Here is a 22,075-nt window from a genome sequence, read left to right as displayed (position 1 = left end):
TGCCCCCTGAACATGGAGCCGGTGGGCTGGGCAGGCTTGTACTCAGGCAGCTAGCCCCCCGGCCTAACATCCACATTGTTACTGTTAGCACGCTAGCTAGTGCGTGTATGTCTACTTGGGCTGGGAGGCTCATACCCAGCTGCAGCACTGATGTCCCCTTAAAATCCCTCTTAGCTATAGCATGGTCAATGAATTCTCAGCTCTAACGGAACTATGGCTCCGAACTTAAACACAATACCTTTCAGAACCCCCATGGGCACAGACAGAGCTACCACTGAAGTCAATAAAAGAGGTTAGCTTGAGTAAGAATTGCCTAAGCGTTTCTGGGCAGGGCCTCATGTAATCAACAGGCTACAACGACGACTGTAAAGCATAGGTGATTTTACCAACACTTCCTGCATCCTTTTTACTGTAAAATTCATTCCAACACACCAGGTTTTCAGCACTTTCCAGTAGAGAAAGAAGAAACACGTAGAGCACAAATCTACATGCTGATTGTCGACCTGGAATTCTGATTTTTGACTCATCCCCACCCTTCTAGATCCTGGTTAAATTGATTTTTGGACCCACCAACTGGAAAAGGTCCATCTGATCAAACACAAAGCATTTTCATAACAGACACTGAGCAAACCATTTATTCATTGTGGTCAGACTCAGATTTAAACATGCCTGAAATTCAAGGAGTCTGGCTATGGATCCAAATTTTGCAGCTCAGGAACATGTTTTCTTTCCAGGAAAGTAAAACCACAATGACTGGAAGAAAGGGGAAAAAAAAACAAAAACCCCCTCATCCCTAGAGCATTAAATGCATTAACACAGGCTTCTCTTTTGGTGTCTCCAGTTTCTTATCCACAACTGACCAATGCAGAAAAGGTTAGAAAACTAACAAAGGTCTATGATAGAAGAGGTACAGAAACTGCAGACCTCTGCTAGGATGCAAAAGGGTCTGATTTCATAAGACAATGAGATCATCCCAGACAACAACAAGAGAATGAAGTGGAACCTCACCATCCCCCTGATTATCTTACCTGAGGGAGCTAATGAGGAGGCTGCACCTTAGGCTGCTGGCTCCAAGTCACCTCTGCAAGCTTTCATCAGGAATGAAGATTCAAAAATTAGCAAAAGGCTGCCTTTGAAAACAAGCTTCGGACAAGCTCTCACGAACAGTCCCAGTGACTTGAGATTCTTTCCTTAAGGAACAGTATTCTAAGAGGTCAACAGACAAGATAGAGTTTCACGGCTCACAAGATCTTTGGCCAGACAATGTTCCCTTGCTGGCTAAGATGATAGGCAGCTTCTTGCTAACTCTAAAAGACAGCTTGGGGAATGTGCACCCCCTGCATTCCTCTTCCTCCAGATCAGGGATTTAAGGCTGCTATTTCCTCCTGCAACTCACTGTGATCACCTTAGCAAGTCTGACTTCAGTTTAGTACCTGCCATCCTGTTCACTCCCAGGGACGACAACAGGGTTAGCCAGTGAGCAGCCAGCCTTCATAAAGCAAAAACATTTATTCAGAACACCAGCATTACAGAAAAAAGCACATCTTGAAAACAAGGAACAGCTTATGTGCATCCTGTTTTGCCAGGCTTCACCCACCTTCTACATGGAGTTCCTGGTGAGTTTCAAAGTCCTTCAAACCCCTTCGGCAGGATCTCAAACCTCTTGGCCACGCTGTCATTTCAGTTCTTTCATAAAGTGAATGACCCCTTGCTGGGTTTATCACTTTATACAATTCCCAGTTCTTTGTTTGCTGGGCCTCTTGAACCTGGGCAAACCCAAGATGTGGAATTTCCCCCGGGGGTGGTACTTCTGGGGACACATGTAAGGATTTGCATTAATTACCATCACCCAGTGATTTTAATTCTTGATAGTTCATTTACAGATAGTGATTTCCCCCTCAGAGACTGCATGCCCTGTCTTATTTCAAGAAAAAAACCCTTCACACCTGGCAGGTAACCATGCAAGGAGAGGAGAAATTGAGTCATAAAAGAGTTTCCCAGTTCTCCACAAAGTGTGGGCATATCCCTGGAAGTCAATGGGAGCTGCACATACAGATTCTGGTCTCTCAGACTATAAAACCTGCAGAATAGTCAGAGTATTTCCTCTCCCATCCAATCACACTGTATAACACCAAAATGGACAAAGACCACCAGCAGCAAAGGGAACTGAAAAGGCAGAAAAGAGAGTGGAATGAGACTATGCGTTGACATAAAAACTCTATAAACAAAATTTCCATTGGCCTCAGGGGGACCAATATTTCCACCTGTATGGCCTGGATAGATAGGGTTCTGCATGGGTGATCAATAAAAGAAAAGAAGAACCCACTTTCCAGACTGAGGGCTTGGTAGGTTCAGATTTCACAATGATCTTTTGGGGCCTGAGCCAAAGCCCACTCTAGTCAGTGGGAGTCTCTCTGTTGACATCATTGTATCAGGCCCATCAAGAACAAACCCTAGTTCTATATAAATAAAGGAGTGGGTCATTGAAGAGAGACATGAAAGATGTTGGCCTCAAACCTACACTCTGGAGGACTGGATTTGTGAGCTTCCGCAACTTTGATAAACCAGGCTGCTATGCTCTCCCACCCCTGCCAGCTCCTATTATTATTAAATGCATGAGATGCAGTAGCTAGATCGAAGAGGGGTAAAGGAACAAAGAACTCAGTGAATAAATCAGTCTCCCCACTATTAGACATTTTCAGACAGCCTTGGCAGGGACATGGTGTGTGGTTTTACAGATGCCACAGCCATAAACTTGCCCCTCTCGATTACACAGAGGAAGTCAACCACAACTATATCCTAGTGAAAATTTCATGAAAGGATCAAGTGAAGAAGGAAATCTCTGCAGTCCTTCAAATGAACTACTTTCCTGATGTGCGCTTTCCAAACAATCCAGAGACAAGAATGGTGGAGAGCCATCAAGGGAACTGCTGTAACCAAAGATGCACAGAGCACTCTGCAGAAAATCCTGCACTCTCAAGCCCCAGCAAGTTAGGATTTCCTGACTAAAAGCTAATGGTTGTGTGCCCCAGCTTCCGGCAGCTCAAAATCCCAACTCAGCTCTGAGTAGTCACACTCTATGCCTTTTTAAAGCTGTGAAATATAGCTTGCCCATTTTAACCTCTGATGAGTAACATAAAACAGGGGTAACTATAGTACGTGCTAACCTGATTATAGCTGAAAATAGGCAAATGGTTAGAAGACTGATCAAGGCAGTTTTCCCTCCCTTTTCACATACCAACTCCAAAGAATTCTGGTTTATATTACCTCAGCAAGATGGGTGGCATTTCCAAAAGATAGTCTTAAACCAGCTCCAAGATTTCTTCTTAACTGTTTTTTATGAAAGGTTAAGTACCTAAAACCTATAATGTACAAATCAGCCTCATGGAGGCTCAGTAAAACTCTGGGGGGAAAACACCTATTTAGAGCTGGTTGAATTTAAAAAAAATAAATCTCCCAAAAATTTGAAATTTCAGATTTTTCTTATTTTACAAGGTTCCAACGAGGTCTTTTTTTCCTTTTTATTAAAATATTCACAACTTTTAATCAATATTTTTCACTAAAATCACAAAAAAGAAACACCTCCAAAAAGTCAACAGTTTCCCACAACATGTTGTTTAAATAAGACCCCACATTCTTCAGTGAAAATTCTTGTTCAAAAAATTTCAACCATTTCTACTTCTACTTGTGAAATAATATAAGAGGCAAAGTGGTGTAGCAAATAGAGCAACTGATGGTGATTTGAGAAACCAGGATTTCTATTTCCAGTTCTGCCACTGACCTGCTGAGTGACCGTGGGCCTATCGTGTCCATTCTCTATGCCTCAATTTCCCATCTGTAAAATGGTAGTAACCTTCTTTGTAATGTGCTTTGAGATCTACACATGAAAAGTGCTACGTCATAGCTGGGTATTATACATTATAATTATAATGTATCTTTAGTACAAATGGAGGACATCTGTAAGGGAACTACCATATCAGTTCCAGATCTACTATTGCGGGGGGTAATAGGATGAAGTAGGACTTTGTGTCCAGCTCCTGCTCGTTGACTTGGGTACTAAAGATTTTTGTTCCTAAGAAAAGAAAAATAAATTTAAAAAAATAAAATGGTACCATTAGAAAAATATCTTTACATCAGTGAAAAACTAAGATGTCAGGGTAGAAGGAAAAAATTGAAAATATCCCTGTATCTTCCTGATGTGCAGGGACAGTGCAGCTGCTGCTATACCCTAACAGGAATGCACCAGGGTTTGCTAATTTTGCTGGCTGGTGCAGAGATGGGGGCAAGAACTTGCCAGGAGTGTGACAGCAGCTGACACCATGGCACGTACTTCCTGTGCCCTGTTCCCCGGAGCACCCATGCAGGGGCAGGCCATGCTCTGGCCTGCCATTTGGGATTTTATGAAAGCAGGAGGGGCTGGACCGTGAGGGATGTTAGGAGAGTACTGACAAGCAGCATTGAATGAATGGCCACCTAGAAGACAAATGTAAAAGGCCAGGTCTACCCTAAAACGAGCTACTCCAGACCCTGAGGCCAACAGAAACAGCTCCAGGAACTTCTCCAAATTCTAGTGGAAACAGTGGGGTTTTTTTTGTTTTTGTTTTTTTGTTTTTTTTTTTTTTACAAACAAATCAATGTTCCTTTGAGGTATCTGCAGACTTGGCTAATCTACAGGGACCTGGCAGGGAGAAAAGACTCCAAACTAAAGTGAAAATTCTCTTATATTCAATAGCTAAATGTAAACAAAGTAAATCAGAATCAGGAGGGGAAAAAACAAACTCTAAATTTAATTACATTGAAGGCGATTTACAGAGAAATGCTTAAAAAGCCAGCGAGAGAGAAAAGGTGGATGAGGTAATATCTTTTATTGGCCCAACTTCTGTGGGTGGAAGGGACCAGCTTTTGAGCCACACAGAGTTTTCCCTCAGGTCTGGAGAGGCCAATAAACTGATGCTGAAATTTGCAGCACCCTAAAAAGTGTTAATAAGAACAAGTCACCAGGAGACGGCATGCTCGCCAGTCAATCTAGCCTTCACTTTAAGAAACAATTGAGATCCATGCTATGTGAGACTCCAGATTACTTCCCTTCCTCAGGGCAACTCCTCCAGACAGGGAATAATACACCTATAATTCTAATTTAAAAAAACAGGCATGGATCCTACATTATGTGGAAGTTTAAGATCTTGTCACTGATTAACTTGAAGCCAACATCATGATAGAGAAGCTGTAGAGATTATTAACCCCTTCGAGGGGAATTTTAAAAGGGGCAGCTTCTAACCAGAAAACACAAGAAAAACACTGAAAATTAGCATCTGGGGGAGTGACTTGCAGGGTCCTACAATGGCTTCTGCAGCAGACACAGCAAAACCCCTGGGATTCTTTAGTGTATGACATTACAGAAAGGTTTGGGCAGAGGACAGAATTACATAAAAACAGGGACAGGGATCTTCCAGCTTTAGATGGTGGAACTGGTACAATATATTATACTACTGAGTAGAATGTTTGGGGTGACTTGTTCCACACTAGGTAGAAGTTCCAAACTCAGAAGCCTGTAGTTCACCACCTCTGCCAACAGACCATGTGAGAAATAGCCATTTTTAACAATTGGGCTCATGACACAGGATGATTGGCCTAATCCTGGCAGCCCTGTGCAAGCTTTAGGCACTCCACGCATTAGAAAACGTAGGCGAAAAGCACCCAGATCTTTCTTTATGCTGTACTTGTGAATGTGCATAACTAAATCCACTTTTTGTCCAAGTGGAAAGGAGGGTCTGGCAGCCTGTCCAATAGATAATTTACAACACAGCGGGCACTGTGTTATTCCCTATGTCTCTCTATTTTCTGATGCTTTAGTAGTTTGCTGACCCTTTAAGAGTTGGCCTAATGTCAAATGCCATAAAACAAAGAAATTCACATTGTATGGCCAGCACAATAGTAGGCAGAAAACTGCTCCGAGCAGGAATCATGGCTACACCTCTCTCTTCATACAGCACCTAACACCATGGGGTCATGGAGGGGGCCTTTGGCTGCTACTGTAATGTGAATATCTTATTATGATTAAAAAGAGGAAGAAACTACTATAGTGAAGATAATGGCAAAGAGAAGACATTACCATTCCTGGGGTATAGGCTGAGTTCTGCACAATTCCTGTTACAGCTCATGACCTGAATGCTCAAAGCACAGCAGCACTCTAAGGTCCAGTCTACGTTTTTCTGAGCTGTAACTCCTGAGGTGTACACACTGCCAAGTCACTTAGTGCATAGAAACTCCGCAGTTGCAACGCTGTAAAAAAACCCCACCCCAATGAGAGGCGTCGAGCTTTCTGCACCAAGGCTACAGCACTGCGGTGCCGGTGTAGACGCCCTGGTGGATTACAGCGCTGCGATTGGACTCCAGGAGGTCCCACAATGCCTGTTCTCACCTCTCTGCTCATCAGTTTGAATTCTACTGCTCTGCCCTCAGGTGACCAACCGTCATCCCCACCCCGTAAATTCCTTGGGCATTTTGAAAATCCCCTTCCTGTTTGCTTGGTGCTGCATGCAGTGGTCTCAGCACATCTTGCCAGGTGGCCATGCCTGCTCCACGCACCCGGAGCAATGCTGAGCTGCTGGACCTCATCAGCATTTGGGGAGAGGAAGCTGTGCAGCCCCAGCTGCGCTCCAGCTCTAGGAATTGTGATACCTACAGACAGATTTCACAATGTGTGACAAAAAGGGGCCAGGACTGGGACACATTGCAGTTCAGGGTCAAAGTGAAGGCACTGCGGAACGCCTACCACAAGGTGGAGAAGGCAAACCGCCACTCTGGTGCTGCGCCCACGAGCTGCCGGTTCTACAAAGAGTTGGACGTGATACTCGGTGGTGACCCCACCTCCACGGTGGCTCAAGTGCCAGTCGGAAGTGGACTGAGCCAGGAGGAGGAAATCTTGGACGAGGATGTGGAGCGGGAGGGGGACCCAGAGGCAGAGGATGACTCAGAGGCCAGAGATGCATGCAGCCAGGAGCTCTTTTCTACCCCAGAGGAGGGTAGCCAGTCACAGCTGTCGCAGAGTGGTGAAGTGCAAACAGGAGAGGAGGCCCCTGGGAAGTGGGTCTGATTTTGGGAATCGCTGAAGTGAGTTGTTGGGGGCAGGAGGGTTGCAGACAGCAGGCTTGTTTCCAATAGGCGTTTCACGCAGTTGAGGATTGGACCATAAATTGAAGCACATCAGAAGACTTTAATGGTATTACTTTTGGTAAGGTGCAGTCCTGAGCAGGGAAAAAGCCCAAGTAAGTACAGCAAGGTTCTTAGAAAGTTCATGCTGGAAGAATTGAATTAGCACTATCCTCCTTGCCTGCCCCCCACTGTTTTTAAATTTATGTAATAAACAAGTGCATTATCTAGAGGGGGAAAGTTACTTACTGCTGGTTGATCACACTCCACTGCAGTGAGATCTGTGAAAACAAAATTCAAGGTCAATGCTATTTTGACCAAAACTGTGTTTGAAATTAAAAGCTTCTACAAACTATGAATTATAGCTGCATGAGTCAATAGCTATCTTCACTATTAAAATTGATCACTTACATTATACACCCTTGAGATACCACTGTTTTTGCTTGCTTTCAATTTTTCATGCAGTTTTGGAAAGTAAAATCTGCCCTCAGTGTCAAATGCTCCCTTCTGAAGCCTTCTACAGTGGGAAGCTTCCCAACTGCAGTCACGTCACACAGCTGCAGATGAACTGTTGGAATGCACTGAGCTCGAAACACTTTGTTTTTGGTCTGACTCCATTTTCAATGTCTGTTCTCACCTCTTGCTTTCAATTCCCTAATCCTGGTCCAAGTTCATTATGCACCTTGGAAATAGCATTTTCTGCCAATACAGCTATGTACTTTGTCTCAGAAAGGTTACCAAGCCCCTGCAATTTCATCAAGGGAAGAAGATCACAGCAGGTGCAAAAAAATCTTTACCAATTAAATCAATTAATGTGAACACTTTTAATGCAGTTTCAAAATTTCTCACCCATTACTAGCTATGGAAGGGTAAGAAATAAGGTCAGTGAATGAATACAATATCATAATAATTAATCAGGGTAGCATGTCCTGTAGTGAGAGCAAGGGACTGAGTTTTAGGACTCCTGGGTTCTATTTCCAATCTACCACCAACTTGCTCTGACATTTTAAGTTTAAGTAACTTGATCGTTCATACTACTCATTTCCCAATATTAAAATCTTTAATATTAAACAAGTGGGATCAGTAAAACAGATTCCCAGGGGATGGCATTTGGGAATGCACATTTTACAGTTTTTGTGGTGATATACAAAATATCCACCTACATTTCTCCTCACCAACATTCATGAGGCTCTCTCTCACACACACACACACCTTATGATTGAAAGCAGAGAAAGGACGCTACCTTAGACTGGCAGTTAACCCAAAGCACTTCCAGAGAACTGTTACTGGGAGATCATTCTCCTAGAACCATTCCTCCACGTATGGATTTAAGAATAAGGAGAGAGGCAGACAGATATCTCAGTGGCACCTCCCTCCCTTGACCAAAGCATGGCACCCAGGAGGAACTCCACTGCAAAATATTCCATCAAAGTACTTATACTGCCCCCACAGTGAGCAGAGCACCTCACAAACATTAATCTCCCAACATCCCTGGGAGCTATGGAAGTACAACTAACCCTGTTTACAGATAGCAAGCTGAAATAAATTAAGTGACTTGCATAGGGTCACATAGGAAATCTGTGGCAGAGACGGGAATGGATTCCCAGACTCAGTTGAATGCCTTAAACACAAGACCATCCTCCATCCGCAAGCTGTGTTAACTTTCGACAACCACCGTCCCCTCCCATTGGAATGTCCCCAAATGGATGGGACCACGGGCTGCTGTAAACGAAAGAGACCCTGAAAGCACGACTCCATTGGAGTCATGTTGCCAGGGCACTGTAGACAGCAGTGGCCCCACAGTTGGCAGGGAAGAACAATGCTCAGATGTGATTGAGGTGGCCTCCTTTGAACTGAGGGATAGGGATGTATTTGCAGAGCTTGGCACATGCCCAGTCCCCCAACAAAGAAACCCCTTCTGTATCTTTTCTACCTTCTTACAAGTTCTAACACATTACGGGGAGGCCTAGCCCTAATCTAGTCATCAGATCCTCTGAAACATGTTTCTCTTCACACAAGAGAATTTTCAGGCAGGCGGGCGGGCAATTTCTTTGGAGAAGCCCATTCTAACATCTCAGACTCACATACTTAAGCTACCTGGGCACTGCTTCCGCTGGCATTAATGAGAGATGTGCTCATGTATCTGAAGGCAGAACTGGCCTCTGCGCCTCGCAACAAATTACAGGACAGCACAGAAACTCTGGAAGCATTGCGAAAAGTCATGGAACGTCAGTAGGCAGGAACCAAATGCTTCAGCTGATGTGATTAATAAGCCTGATATAAACACAGAGAGAATGCAGCTTGGCGGCTTGCGGATTCTGTTAAAATAATTATTACTGAAGAGCACGTGTCTGATTACTCACTGTCCTGATTGACAGGCTCAAGAAAAAATAACATGAACTAATGAAAAAACAACTGATTCATGTGAGCAACTCAGTTTCACTCTTGAATGCTGTCGGTAAGCACATGTAGAGTAGCTCGGAGGCCAGCACGCTTGTCCTGTAAATCAGAGCAGGGGAATCTGAGCCTGCTGGTGGTGTGCTCTAAGTGCTGCTAGTTATATTAAACATGAACATTTCACTGTTAGTTTGTCCTTACCCCCATTTAGTTGTAGCCTCTCTGTGTCTTATCATATGCTAAGATTATAAGCTCTATGGGGCCAGGATCCTCTTGTTATTACATCTGTGGACTATGCCTAGCACAATGGGGCCTTGGTCCCTGATTGGGCCCTTTAGGCACTGTAATACAAATAATGAAAAGTTGTCATCGTCATCATAACTTAAGTGAAGTACGTTGAGCCCCTCAAAAGGTGTCCGAGGTATTCACAGTGGATACGACAGGACATTACAATGGGTTTTAGCAAGAAGAAAAACACGTTAAACTTGCATGGATAGGAGGAAACAAAGGCTGATCATCTGCTCCCAACAGGAAGATATATCTTTTCTTTAAGGGACGGAAACAAGCCAGCATAACATAGACAAGGTCCCCAGCACTAGCAACATTCTCCCACTGAAGAGAGCCGCCCGTGTGATCATCCTGTTCACCTTGTCTTGACATCCTTGTCTTAGGGCACAGGGTCTATGTGAGGGGGAAATGAGCTGAAATACGAGCATTTTAATAAAAGCCCATTGGGAAACATTTCCCGTCACTGAGAAATAACCCCACAAAAGTATACATCCTTCATAGGCAAATGCCTTCCTCAGAGGAAGAGCCCTTTATTGCAGAGTTAACATGTAGCTCTGAAGTAATTACTTGCTTCCTCTGGAATCAGTTAAACAAATGTGTCCTTGGCTCCCTCAGCACACATTCTGGGCACCACCCTTAGGATGGTTAGGGTCCTACTCTGTAAGCAGCTGAGACTCACAATTGAGTCCATATTGCTCTGAGCAACACTAAGTCCATGTGCACAGGTAGGTGTAGGAGTGGGGGATGGCATTCTTTTTTTTTTTTTTAGTTAATTAATTTTAGGGGCAAATCTTGTTTCCAGACACCAGCCCAAACAGCTGACCTAGAGATCTTCTCAACAGTCCTCAGAGCACAAACAGAATGGGAACGTCTCTGTAGCCACTACTCCAGGCTGAGGACTGGATACACTGGCCTCGTCCCTGAGGAGCTATGGTCAGCCTCGGTGATAGCCCCTTGGGAGCTGGGTTCTGCAGGCCCTGCACAAGCTCCTGAAATCCTTCCTCTCCCTCTTCCTCAACAGGGATTCTACTGCAGACAAGGCTTCCTGTACTCATGGAGGAGAGGGCTTGAAATGCAATGTCTATTTGCAGTATGAAGAAAAGGAGGACTTGTGGCACCTTAGAGACTAACCAATTTATTAGAGCATGAGCTTTCGTGAGCTACAGCTCACTTCCTCAGATGCAGTATATTTATTTGCAGTATATTATTCAGCCACTAGATGTCTCTGTGTGCTGGACAGAGTTCCAAAGTGTGGTAGTTGGTCAACAAAATGGGAACTCAAGCTTTGTGGAAGCCTGTTTGGGTCTTTAGTTTTAGCTGCTTTCTTTAATAAATGCCTCCTGTATAAGAAGGTCTGTGATTCTATAGATCATGACAGGGTTTAGCCCCATAAATAGCCCATTCTACAACTGCATGCAATTAAGTATCACACTAGTTTTGCAATGATATTTTGTACATGCAGCGTCAGCTACATGCTTACGTTGCAAACTGTGCTTTATAATTTGTTAATTTAACACATGGTTAATAAAGTCCTCTCCCCACATGCTGGTTTTGTTGTTTAACCATAAAGCTCACTTCTCTTTCAAGCAGCATAGACCGTTTCTCTGTTGGATTCATCAAAACCACACTAAGTGTTTGACATCAACAAGAGCAGCAACGGGTGAACTAATTGGTTTCACTGGCTTCCAACATGTATCTCATTCTCACAATCAAAAGCAATGCCAAAACAATCAGTGAAGAGCCCTATCACTTGTTTTTACATTTACCCTCAGATTGCAGAGCAGGGCTGAGAGAAGAGAAGCACTAGAGTAGGGGAAGTTAAACACAAGTCAAAAGGGCACATTTCTCAAATACCCCAGAAAGGAAATGAATAAGCTTGTTACCGTGGTAACCTCTTATGTTCTTAGCCAGTTAGTTGATCCCACATGAACAAAGTTTTCCCCAACACAAAAATGTCCTTGCATTTTGAAGTATTAGAGAAGGGGGTGAAACAGATACAGTAGGTGTTTTTAAATAAAGACAATTATTTCTCATTGATTAAAAAGTAAAACCTGAAGAAGCTGGGAAAGATCCTATGTGTGCTCAGATGGCTCTCAACAGTGGGATCACATCCACGTAGTTCCAATGGGGTTGGGGTGGGAGACAGACAGACAGACACACTAAAATAAACTTCCTGAGTGGCGAAGAGGAAACACGATTCCCATAGCAAATCTACCTAGCCATTTGAATGCCCCCTTCCTGGGAGGAATACAATAGCATGCCTGCTGCATTGGGTCTGACATTTTAAATTCTTTGCTTTCCAAGTCCCCACTGCACAAGATTCATGGGCTGGGCTAGGACATGGTCTGTGAATATTTTGTGACCAGTTCAGAGCCAGCTTCAGTCACCAGATACTCGTCAGTTTTAGTAATATAACTGTTTTAGTGATCCAACCCCTGATAACCATTGTTTACAGAGCGCCAGAAGTGAACGTGGCATTTTACAGAACAAGGCAAGAGTCCGGTCCTGAAGAATTTACTGTCTGACTCAGAGCCTCCATTCCCCACACCCGCTCCCAGGTCTGTCAGTCTAGTAGCAAAGAGATAAAAGAGGCTGGGGAAGCTTTAGGAAGACAGCTCCACTACTCAGGGACTCCACTCCACAGCCAGTCCTGCATCCATTCCCCCTTCCCTAGTTCTACTGAGCACCCACTAGACCCACCCCTCTGCAAAGAAAGAAATTTAAGTACAGAGAGAGTTAAACTCACACTGGCATGAAATCCTTGTTCTACAATACTGTGTACGCAACACTCATCTCTGCCCACTTCCAAACCTCTGCCTGCCAGAAGCTGGGACTGGACCACAGGGGATGGATCACTAGATAATTGCCCTGTTCTGTACAGTCCCTCTGAAGTACTTGGCACCAGCCACTGTCAGAAGGCAGAATACTGGGCTAGATGGCCATTCTTATGTTATGTAAAGCTGCGCCAGCAGCAGGAGTGAGTGTCCAAGAGAAAGGACTGTCTGATCTCTGCCACCTAGATACCAAACAACAAACCCATTAGTAACCAGCTTACACCCTACAGCCTCCCCAGACACAAGAGCAGCAGCCCCCACCTACCCTGCAGTATCTGCCCTGGAGCCCGGGCACTCATGCTGCAGCAGGAGGATGTTCTTTCACAGCAGCATGACCTCTAGAGAGCAGCTCTCGGTGCAGTGCTCTGAGCCAGGAAGAACCTCACTATCCCTGCCTGGACTTGCCAGTCACACTTCAGCCTGCTGCACCACACGCCTACCTCCTTTCCACTTGCTCCTCCCCTGCCCTAGCCAGCAGCTGCTAGCTAGAAGCCTGGTCCAGAGATCATCCCAGAGAAGTATAAATCCGAGTCTGGGACAGCAGCTGCAGATACCTGCAGGGAGAGAACAGGAAAGGCGGGAGGGTGTTTGTACGACTTACCCATGGGGAAGAGGCAGGGGAGCTACTTGGGAAATAAAATATTGCAACCAAATCAAGGACATTTTTTAGTCAATTTATAAGCTGTAGGAAGGGGAGATTTGGGGGAAAGAAGGGGGAGGAAGAGAGGCAGCCAGGGAAATCCACCAGGCCAGCACTCGCCCCTTAAACTATCTTGTCCCTGGCTCCAAACCAGAGACTCTCTAACTGTGGCATATGGACCACCAGTGAGCCGCAGAGCGCCTGCAGAGCTGCCTGGCCGAGCAGTGCTAGCTTCTCTTCCTTTCCAGCTGTCACACTGTATTAAAGACAGCTACCCACACACTTAATCTTTCCTAATATTAAATAAAACCAGTTGACGTTCTTCGTCCTGATGCAGCCGTGTCAATCCCAGGATACTAGAGAGACGAGGTGGGTGATGTCATATCTTTTATAGGACCAACGTCTGTTGGTGAGAGAGACCAACTTTCAATCCACACACAGCTCTTCCTTAGGTCTCTGTGTAAGCTCGACAGTTGTCTCTCTCACTAACAGAAGCTGGTCGGATATAAAACACATTACCTCACCCACCTTATGTCTCTAGTATTTCATGGGGAAAGTTTTCCCACTGCAAAAAACAATTGTGTAGAAACCAAAGTTTTCCCCTGGACAGTATTAATTCAGACAAAAACGCTGGTTCTCTCACAGGAAATTTCCAAACCAAAATGTTATTTCCTTTACACTTAAAATGTCGTGTGGTTTGGATGTATTGGTTTAAAAATAAAATAAAATTGAAAAATTTTAAGTCAAAATGTTGGTTTAAAACAAAAATCTGGGGTAGAGTGGGGTGGGATAGGGTGAGGTGGGGGGGGGGGAGAAGGGATTAACTGAAGAACCAAACAAAATGATATTTTAAGCCAAATTAAACAACTGATGGTTTCAAATCAGTTCAAAGCTTCCCACAGGAAACCCAAATTTTGCAATTGAAAAATTTCAAACATGTAGATTTTTCAGCTGTAATTTCTCATGGGAAAACTTTTGGGTTTTTGATCAGCTCTAATACTAATGCAATTGCAGTGGTTGCTACAGGGCTGTTATCCAACAGTATGTGAGAAGGGAAGTTGGTTTATGGGACACTCCATTAATAATAATAAATAAATACACACACACACTGCTAATTTAGCATTTTTATCTTTAGATCTCAAAGTCCTTTTCCAAGGAGATCAATATCATTATCCCCTTTTTTAATTGATGGAGAAACTGAGGCACAGCAGTGTAATCATTTGCCCAAGATCACCCAGCAGGCCAGCGGCTGAACCAGAAATTGGACCCACATCTCCTGAGTCCCAGATCAGAGCCCTATCTACTAGGTTATACTACCTTAAGAGGGGGCCCACACTATGAAAACGTTTGAGACCCCCTGCCCCAAAGTAAAAATCCTAGCCACAGTACCATGCAAGGCCAGCAACATTTACACCTGGAATTTTGATAATTTGACTTCTGTTGTAAATTCTTCTTGGCCATGACTGAAGTGCCAGATTCGGAGTAGAGTTACAGCAGGGTAACTTCAGTAAAGCTGTTGGCTTTATTCTGGATTTACAGCAGATCAGAATCTGGTCCTGTGCTGTTATGCAAAGCACTGAATGCCACTCAGCTAACTACCACCAATATTACAACTCGCCATGATCATTGCCCAAGAGACATTTCTGATCTTTAGAAATTCACACAGATTTAGGGAGGATTAAGGCTAAAGAGAACCCACCACTTTCGAAGTTAACCCACATCTCCAGAACACACAAAACATTTCCTCCCAGCCCAGCCTGTCCCTCCTGTAGACTCTTCCTCCCAGCACTTCCTTGGGGAGATAGTTGTATTCCTTCCACTTGAATCCTTGTTCCCTATCCAGTCAAGGCAACGGAGCCCAGCCCAGCTGTCAAGGTTCCTCCCCCACTCTGAACTCTAGGGTACAGATGTGGGGACCTGCATGAAAAAACCTCCTAAGCTTATCTTTACCAGCTTAGGTCAAAACTTCCCCAAGGTACAAAATATTCCCCCCCGTTGTCCTTGGACTGGCCGCTACCACCACCAAACTAATATTGGTTACTGGGGAAGAGCTGTTTGGACGCGTCTTTCCCCCCAAAATACTTCCCAAAACCCTGCACTCCACTTCCTGGACAAGGTTTGGTAAAAAGCCTCACCAATTTGCCTAGGTGACTACAGACCCAGACCCTTGGATCTTAAGAACAATGAACAATCCTCCCAACACTTGCACCCCCCCTTTCCTGGGAAATGTTGGATAAAAAGCCTCACCAATTTGCATAGGTGACCACAGACCCAAACCCTTGGATCTGAGAACAATGAAAAAGCATTCAGTTTTTTACAAGAAGACTTTTAATAAAAAAATAGAAGTAAATAGAAATAAAGAAATCCCCCCTGTAAAATCAGGATGGTAGATATCTTACAGGGTAATTAGATTCAAAAACATAGAGAACCCCTCTAGGCAAAACCTTAAGTTACAAAAAAGATACACAGACAGAAATAGTTATTCTATTCAGCACAAATTCTTTTCTCAGCCATTTAAAGAAATCATAATCTAACACATACCTAGCTAGATTACTTACTAAAAGTTCTAGCTCCATTCCTGGTCTATCCCCGGCCAAGATGACTACAGACAGACACAGACCCTTTGTTTCTCTCCCTCCTCCCAGCTTTTGAAAGTATCTTGTCTCCTCATTGGTCATTTTGGTCAGGTGCCAGCGAGGTTACCTTTAGCTTCTTAACCCTTTACAGGTGAGAGGAGCTTTCCCTTGGCCAGGAGGGATTTCAAAGGGGTTTACCCTTCCCTTTATATTTATGACACCAGCTGACAGTGAACTAGAAGTAATAGGCATTTGCACCTGCCGCTCTCCCTCTAACTCACTGCTGCATTCCGATCCCCTCTGAGCACAAGTCCTTGATCCAAGGATTCTCCTTTAATCTATTCCTGATTATCCAAAGTGGGCACTTCACTGACAAAGAAACAAATGTGGACTGAACACAGGACCAGCAGCTATGGACTGATTAATTCTAATTCTGCCTCTGTCACTAGCTTAGTGTGCTGTGCTGAGGATGGGGCTTAAGGTATGCCTCTGTTTTTTCATTTGAACAATGAAAGTAATACCATGTACCTGTTCTATTCACGGCATACACGGAAAGTCAGAAAAAAAGGAAAATGTACACTCTTCCTGAAAGGGTGCAGCACACGACTACTTTATTCCTTAGAACCCAGAAATCTAAAACACAACCAATTACACAGAGAGAGAGAGAGCGAGAGCGCAGACTACTGTCTAAGGCCGAGAAGCACAACTCTACCCACCTTGCTCCAGACTGGCTCTTGCAGACTGACTGCTGATGACCCAGCCCACAAGCTTCCCTACAGAGCTTCTGGTCCAACTTGCAGGCAAGGTTAACCCCTTACAACTTAAAGTGAGCACTTATAATTTCAACACAGTTTGCAACAGACCACATTGCCTGTCCCCACCACACAAGGGAGTTGGGAAGATGAGCATTAGTACAGTGCTTGGAAGATGTAAAACATATGAAGTGTGAAATAATTCAGCAAAGATAGCAGGAGGAGCAAATTCAGTTTTATTACTACACAAGGTAAGTCATGTCTGATGATTCTATGCGCTAAGCATTTTTGCACTTCTGAAGTGACTCTGCTCTTTCCCACTCATACAGTGCATTCCATTTACCTCAGTATTGGCCAGCTTGGGGAACCCTGTTCAACAATTCAGTGGTCACTGAAACAAACACCTCTTTCAAATTATATTGAGAGGTGAAAATGAGTTGAAACTCACAGCAAGTGAAGCAAGAAGCACTTATGTATCGAACAGCACAGCTGAGTATTAATTTATTGTGCAGAGCTTTAAAGAGCAAGCTTTAAGAAAAATAAATGTCCGACAGAGAAATGGGTATGAAAGGATGAATGCAAAATAGCACTAAACTATGAAAGAAATCCAGGGAGACCATCTAAAAAAGTTTCAGTTCTGGCATAGCCACTTCGTTTGTAGTCACATTACTCCATTGCTTGAAATCCCTGTGCTTACTCTCTCAACTTTCTCAGAATTAAAACTAACTCTCTATCTTTTAATTCCTACTTCAAGGATGGATCAGGACCTTCTCTGATCCTTCCACTTCTTCACCGCTCACAGGTATGTATTATACACCATGCTAGTAAAGGGGGAGAATTAACATACTCAACTGATTAATGATCCAGGTTGTGGGCCCCACTCTGTCCTAAGTCTGTTTGTAACTCCCTTTTCGTCAGGGATCACCTGGCACAGCCACAGAAATGGCAGGATCAGCCCACAAGTGTTGATTCAGCACCTCAACTGGGCAGTCTGCAAAACAATGCATATATAGGGCCTGATTTTCAGAGTAGCTCAGCCCCCATACCTCCCATTCACTTCACCTGGAGCTGTAGGGACGCTGGGCATCTGAAATGTGTCACGAAGGGTGAGATCCTCAAAGGTATTTAGACATCTGCCTCCCATTGAAATCAACGTGAGGTAGGCCTTTAATGCCATTGAAGATCTGGGCCTTAGTTTGTAAATTTCTCATCCTATGACTCCCTCCAAGCCCTGACCTATTGTTGCTCCTGTTTGACCCTCACAATTCTATCATGACCCCTGCAGTTTGTGCCTCTGGGTTATTTAAGCTTGACAGGATCACAGGAGCAGTTTCAGGCATCATGCGACATCTTGCTCTCTCTAAAAGTGGCTATTGTTTCCAAAGGGTATGAAGGCAGGTTGCCCTCATTGAAGATGGCTACATCCTAAGATGGTGTGTATTGTGTCTTTAATGTTGTAGCCTGACGCCAGGAAGGAGGGTGGTAAGGAATTTTGTAGCCCAGCTGCCAAATCTTGTTCTGCTACTTGTGCGACATTTTATGCCGATTATTTAGTGTACTAATCTGCATCTGTAACCCCCTTTGGAGTTTGTCACCTCCTGGAACGCTGGCCTGAGCTTAGTCTAAGGGTACGTTTGCACTGGAACAAAAGACCCACGGCACAGCCATGGCTGGCCTGGGTCAGTGACTATGGCTTGAGCTGCAGGTCTAAAAATTGTTGTGTAGAAGTTCTGCCTCTGGGACTCTCCCACTTCACAGGATCCCAGAGCCTCAGCTCCAACCTGAGCCTGAATGTCTACACAGCAATTTTAGAGCCCTGCAGCCCAAGCCCAGTGAGCCCAAGTCAGCTGATCCAGGCCAGCTGCAGATGTTTAATTGCTGTGTAGACATATGAGTAGGGACTTAACCTATAGACAACAACAAACAATGGCTCCAGGGCCTCCTGACACCATTTCACAGCCTGAAAAGTGTCTGGGGCAGGGACAGACTAGACTGGATGGCTTCTGCCTGCGGAGATATGGACAAGCAGTTTGCTGGATCAGTGATGAACCAGGGCTACTGGAGGTGGTGGGGGTGGTGAGAGAGCCTGACTCAAAGACAAATTAGTTTTAGTTTCACTCTTGGAGCTTTTGAGTTTGGAGCTGAGAGAGAAGCAAAAGTTTCTGCTTAGCTCCCAGTCCCCACAAAGGGAGACTTTGAATTGCTGCAGGATCCAGTGTGTGGTCGGACAGTTCCAGCCCAGCAGAGAGCAGCATCAACCGAGGCAGAGAATTGAGCCAGCTGAGACCTTCACAGGACTCCAACCCAGGCAGCCAGGACGGGACCCACTTGTAGGCGAAAACAAAGTAACCAAAACCCTTTTTGTTCTCTTTAAGCTTGCCAACATTTGCAGCACTGCTACACCCATCTCAGGCCTGGCCCTACGTGTTCCCTCTGCCTGAGAAGGAGCCAGGAGGGTCCTGGGGCTGGTGGTACAGTTGTGAAGTGTTAGGAGGTGGGGAATATGTTCTACTATTAATGTTTTATCAATTATTAGTTAACAGTGACTATTTCCTTCCCTAGACCCTCTGTTTTCTGTCCCCAGTAAAGTGTCCCTTTGTTACATTGGTGTTTTTGGGTGTGGCACTTCATTTGTTGAGGTGTGTATTTTGTTTCTGGTGTACTGGGCTAAGAGTAGCAGTACCAGTCATTTTTACAAGGGACAGCACTCCTTGTGTTCCAGGCACAGAGAGGCATCACCCTGCCTGGAGGCACCAGAGGTCGCAACAAAGAACCCAGGAGCCAACCCAAGCAAGGAGGGGGGAAGAAAGCCCTCAGATTAGCAAGCACGAGGGTGGAGGCTTGAGCCACGCTTCTGGGGAGGGCTACAAATGTTTACATATATGCATCTATATGTAACAGACGCTGCCGCAAGCAATGGCAAGGGTAGGGCAAGGAGCTGCACAAAACTTGGCAGCTCTAGCTAGGACAGGTGCTTGATGGTATTGGGACAGGAGGAGCAGGAGTGGGAAAAAAGGGGTGGCCAGTGAGTGCAGGGGACCGCGGGGGGAATGTAGGAGCACTAGTACTCCTGAAGGAGCATGGTGCAGGTATCACATCCCTCACCTTGTTCCGTTTCTGCTTCCAAAAACTAAGAAGAAGATTTGATACAATCATGTGCCTTATCTTAAAGCAAGAAGAACCAGTAATAGAAATAAAAGATAGGGGAAAGGGAGGAGCTATTGACTACGAACCAATCCACGTTGTGACACAAAGAAGGACTGCAGAAAGAGCGGCACCCCAAATATTGACTAAACAAACTGAAAGTCAGCAGAGTAAATTAGACAAGAGTAGAAACTGTAAGGACAGGAAATCAGGACTCCAGCTAAAAGCCAGTGGATTAAGTATACCTCTTCATTTCAAAAACACGAGAGAAAATCTATGTCTAATCTACATCACTCCAGATACTATATCCATATTGGACTGGGAGCGTCCAAAGCTGTGTCCCTTATTCCCCTTCTGTGCATGTAGCTCAGGAGATGAAAGTCTAAAGAAGTGGGGAACAGGTGAAAGGGGGGAGTGACAAATGTGGCAAGTGGTGAACTGGGGTTGAGAAATGGAGAGTGCACCACTATGAAGTCCTTAATGGGCTTTAATGGAGTAGCCCTTGGAAAAGTGTGAAGTTCAGAAGTAACAAAATAGGAAGGGGATAGGGAGCAGCAGGAAAAAGCAGAGAGCAGGGTAGATAATGAGACCATCTGCCTAAGGATTACTGGATATGAACTTTTTGGTAACTCAGTTCTGGAGCAGAGTCAAAACCTCTTGATGCTAACATGGGCATCTCCAAATTTTCTATCAAAGTGGTAAATCAACTTGTCAAGGGAAGAGAGCCCTAAATAAAACCATTTGCACATGATGGTACAGCAACACCAAGCAAAGAGGATAATTGATGCTGTGTTAAACCACAGAGTTGTGTACTGGTTGTTTTACTTGGTATCCCAAAATGGAATTTTCTACTGACCCCTGCTGTAGGATTCTCCATGGGCAGTCGATACAATGATTATTCTATTACTCCATTGCAAAAATGGTGTCACTTGTAAATACCACTTAAATGCCACATACCTACAATCTGAGTGTGTACAGCTTACTGCAAGACAGCTAGCTGGACCAAAGTTTATTGGTTGTTTTAATTTCATTTTTTCAACTTTGGAATTGCCCTTTGCCACCTTCTTTTAAGGACTCTTCAAGCTAGAGTGTAAATTAATGCGTAGGTGAATTAAACCCAATGGAAAGGTAATGTGATTGGAGAGTGTCTCAACATTTGCTGTGCTTGTAATAAAAAGAGGTTTTTGCATGGTGGATGGTTGTGATGAATGTAAGTTATCCAATATGTAATAAAGCATCAATAATAAAAATACCACTGCAGCAAGTTCAGGTATACGGTACTACTTTGTTACCAGAAATGGACCTGCAAACTTTTATCTCACTAGTGGCATTAAATGTTACTAGCTTCAAGGGATCGACACTGGTCTGAATTCTTACTCCAGTAACAGAGGCCTGGGAAGAAATGAAGTTGCTTTGTAAGCTTGACTCACATTGCTGTCAACACAGCAATGTCGTTTAGCAGTAGCAAGTTCTGTCATGTAAATAGGTTAGACCAAAAATCTAAGACAGGTTACAGAGACATGGTTCAACAAACTTGTGACTCCTAAAGAAACTAAGTGTACTACCAAACATAAATGGACTGGTTACATCAGCTATATGGATGTTGCTGTGTGTCAGCTACTGTATGCTCCACTTATCATGAATTGACATCATGTCGCTGTTTTCTCACAGTCATTTGTTCCAGTGCTGAGTTCAGTGTTAGTTAAGTGTCCACTAGCTATTCTCATCTGAAACTACATAATCCAGTTTTCTCTAACTTTCATTTCTATCACAGTAGATACATGGCCAAGGCAGAAGTGAATTTGCTTTGCAGAGATTCAAAACACTAAACACATTTTGTGCATTAGGTCCATCAAGTTGTTCAATATACCGAAGGACAGAAGTTGCAAGTCAATGGCCCTCCAAATCTTTCGTTCTGCAGAACACTGTATGAGGAGAGATCCTCCTTAGACCGTCTCCCCTCCTAACCCCACTCTGCATGCTTCCAAAATACAGGCAACCTCTCCTGTAACCTGATTTATCAGGAACATTGCAGTTGCTGGAGCCCAGGATGAATTTATCAGGAACCAGTCTCTTACGGGGGCAGGTCCTCATGTGTGCCATGCACTACAACTGGAGATCAAAGAAAAGTCCAAGTTGTGGCTACTTTGGACCACAAGAAAGGATTCCTCTCTTTGTGCAAGCCTTCCTCAATAAAGGCTGCAGAATGACTCAAGTTTCTCCTGAAGAATTAAGGAACTCTCCACTTAAGGAGACAACATGAACAATGCAATAGTAAAAAAAAATGATATT

At 44.2% G+C, this 22,075-nt stretch overlaps 1 protein-coding gene across 3 annotated transcripts in view; it reads right to left on the bottom strand.

Moving 5' to 3' along the window:
• FAM124B (family with sequence similarity 124 member B) overlaps nucleotides 1-13,052 on the bottom strand; it is a 28,316-nt gene extending 15,264 nt beyond the window's left edge. The window contains exons 1-5 of one of the 3 annotated variants that reach the window (XM_084639194.1): nucleotides 12,937-13,052; nucleotides 7,402-7,433; nucleotides 1,598-1,810; nucleotides 1,434-1,489; nucleotides 1,029-1,206 (exon numbers count right to left, since the gene is read on the bottom strand). The gene's annotated coding sequence lies outside the window, so the exon portion shown is untranslated. Of the gene's footprint in view, nucleotides 1-1,028; nucleotides 1,490-1,597; nucleotides 1,811-7,401; nucleotides 7,434-12,936 lie in introns of all 3 variants that reach the window. The other 2 variants (XM_084639193.1, XM_084639195.1) reach the window with 2 other exon arrangements.
• Nucleotides 13,053-22,075: the final 9,023 nt, after the last annotated feature.

Source organism: Lepidochelys olivacea (genome assembly GCF_965140295.1).
Source record: "Lepidochelys olivacea isolate rLepOli2 genome assembly, chromosome: 9".
Lineage (NCBI taxonomy): Eukaryota > Metazoa > Chordata > Testudines > Cheloniidae > Lepidochelys > Lepidochelys olivacea.
Note: the sequence above shows the minus strand (reverse complement) of the source record. Positions and strands in the feature narration are given on the sequence as shown.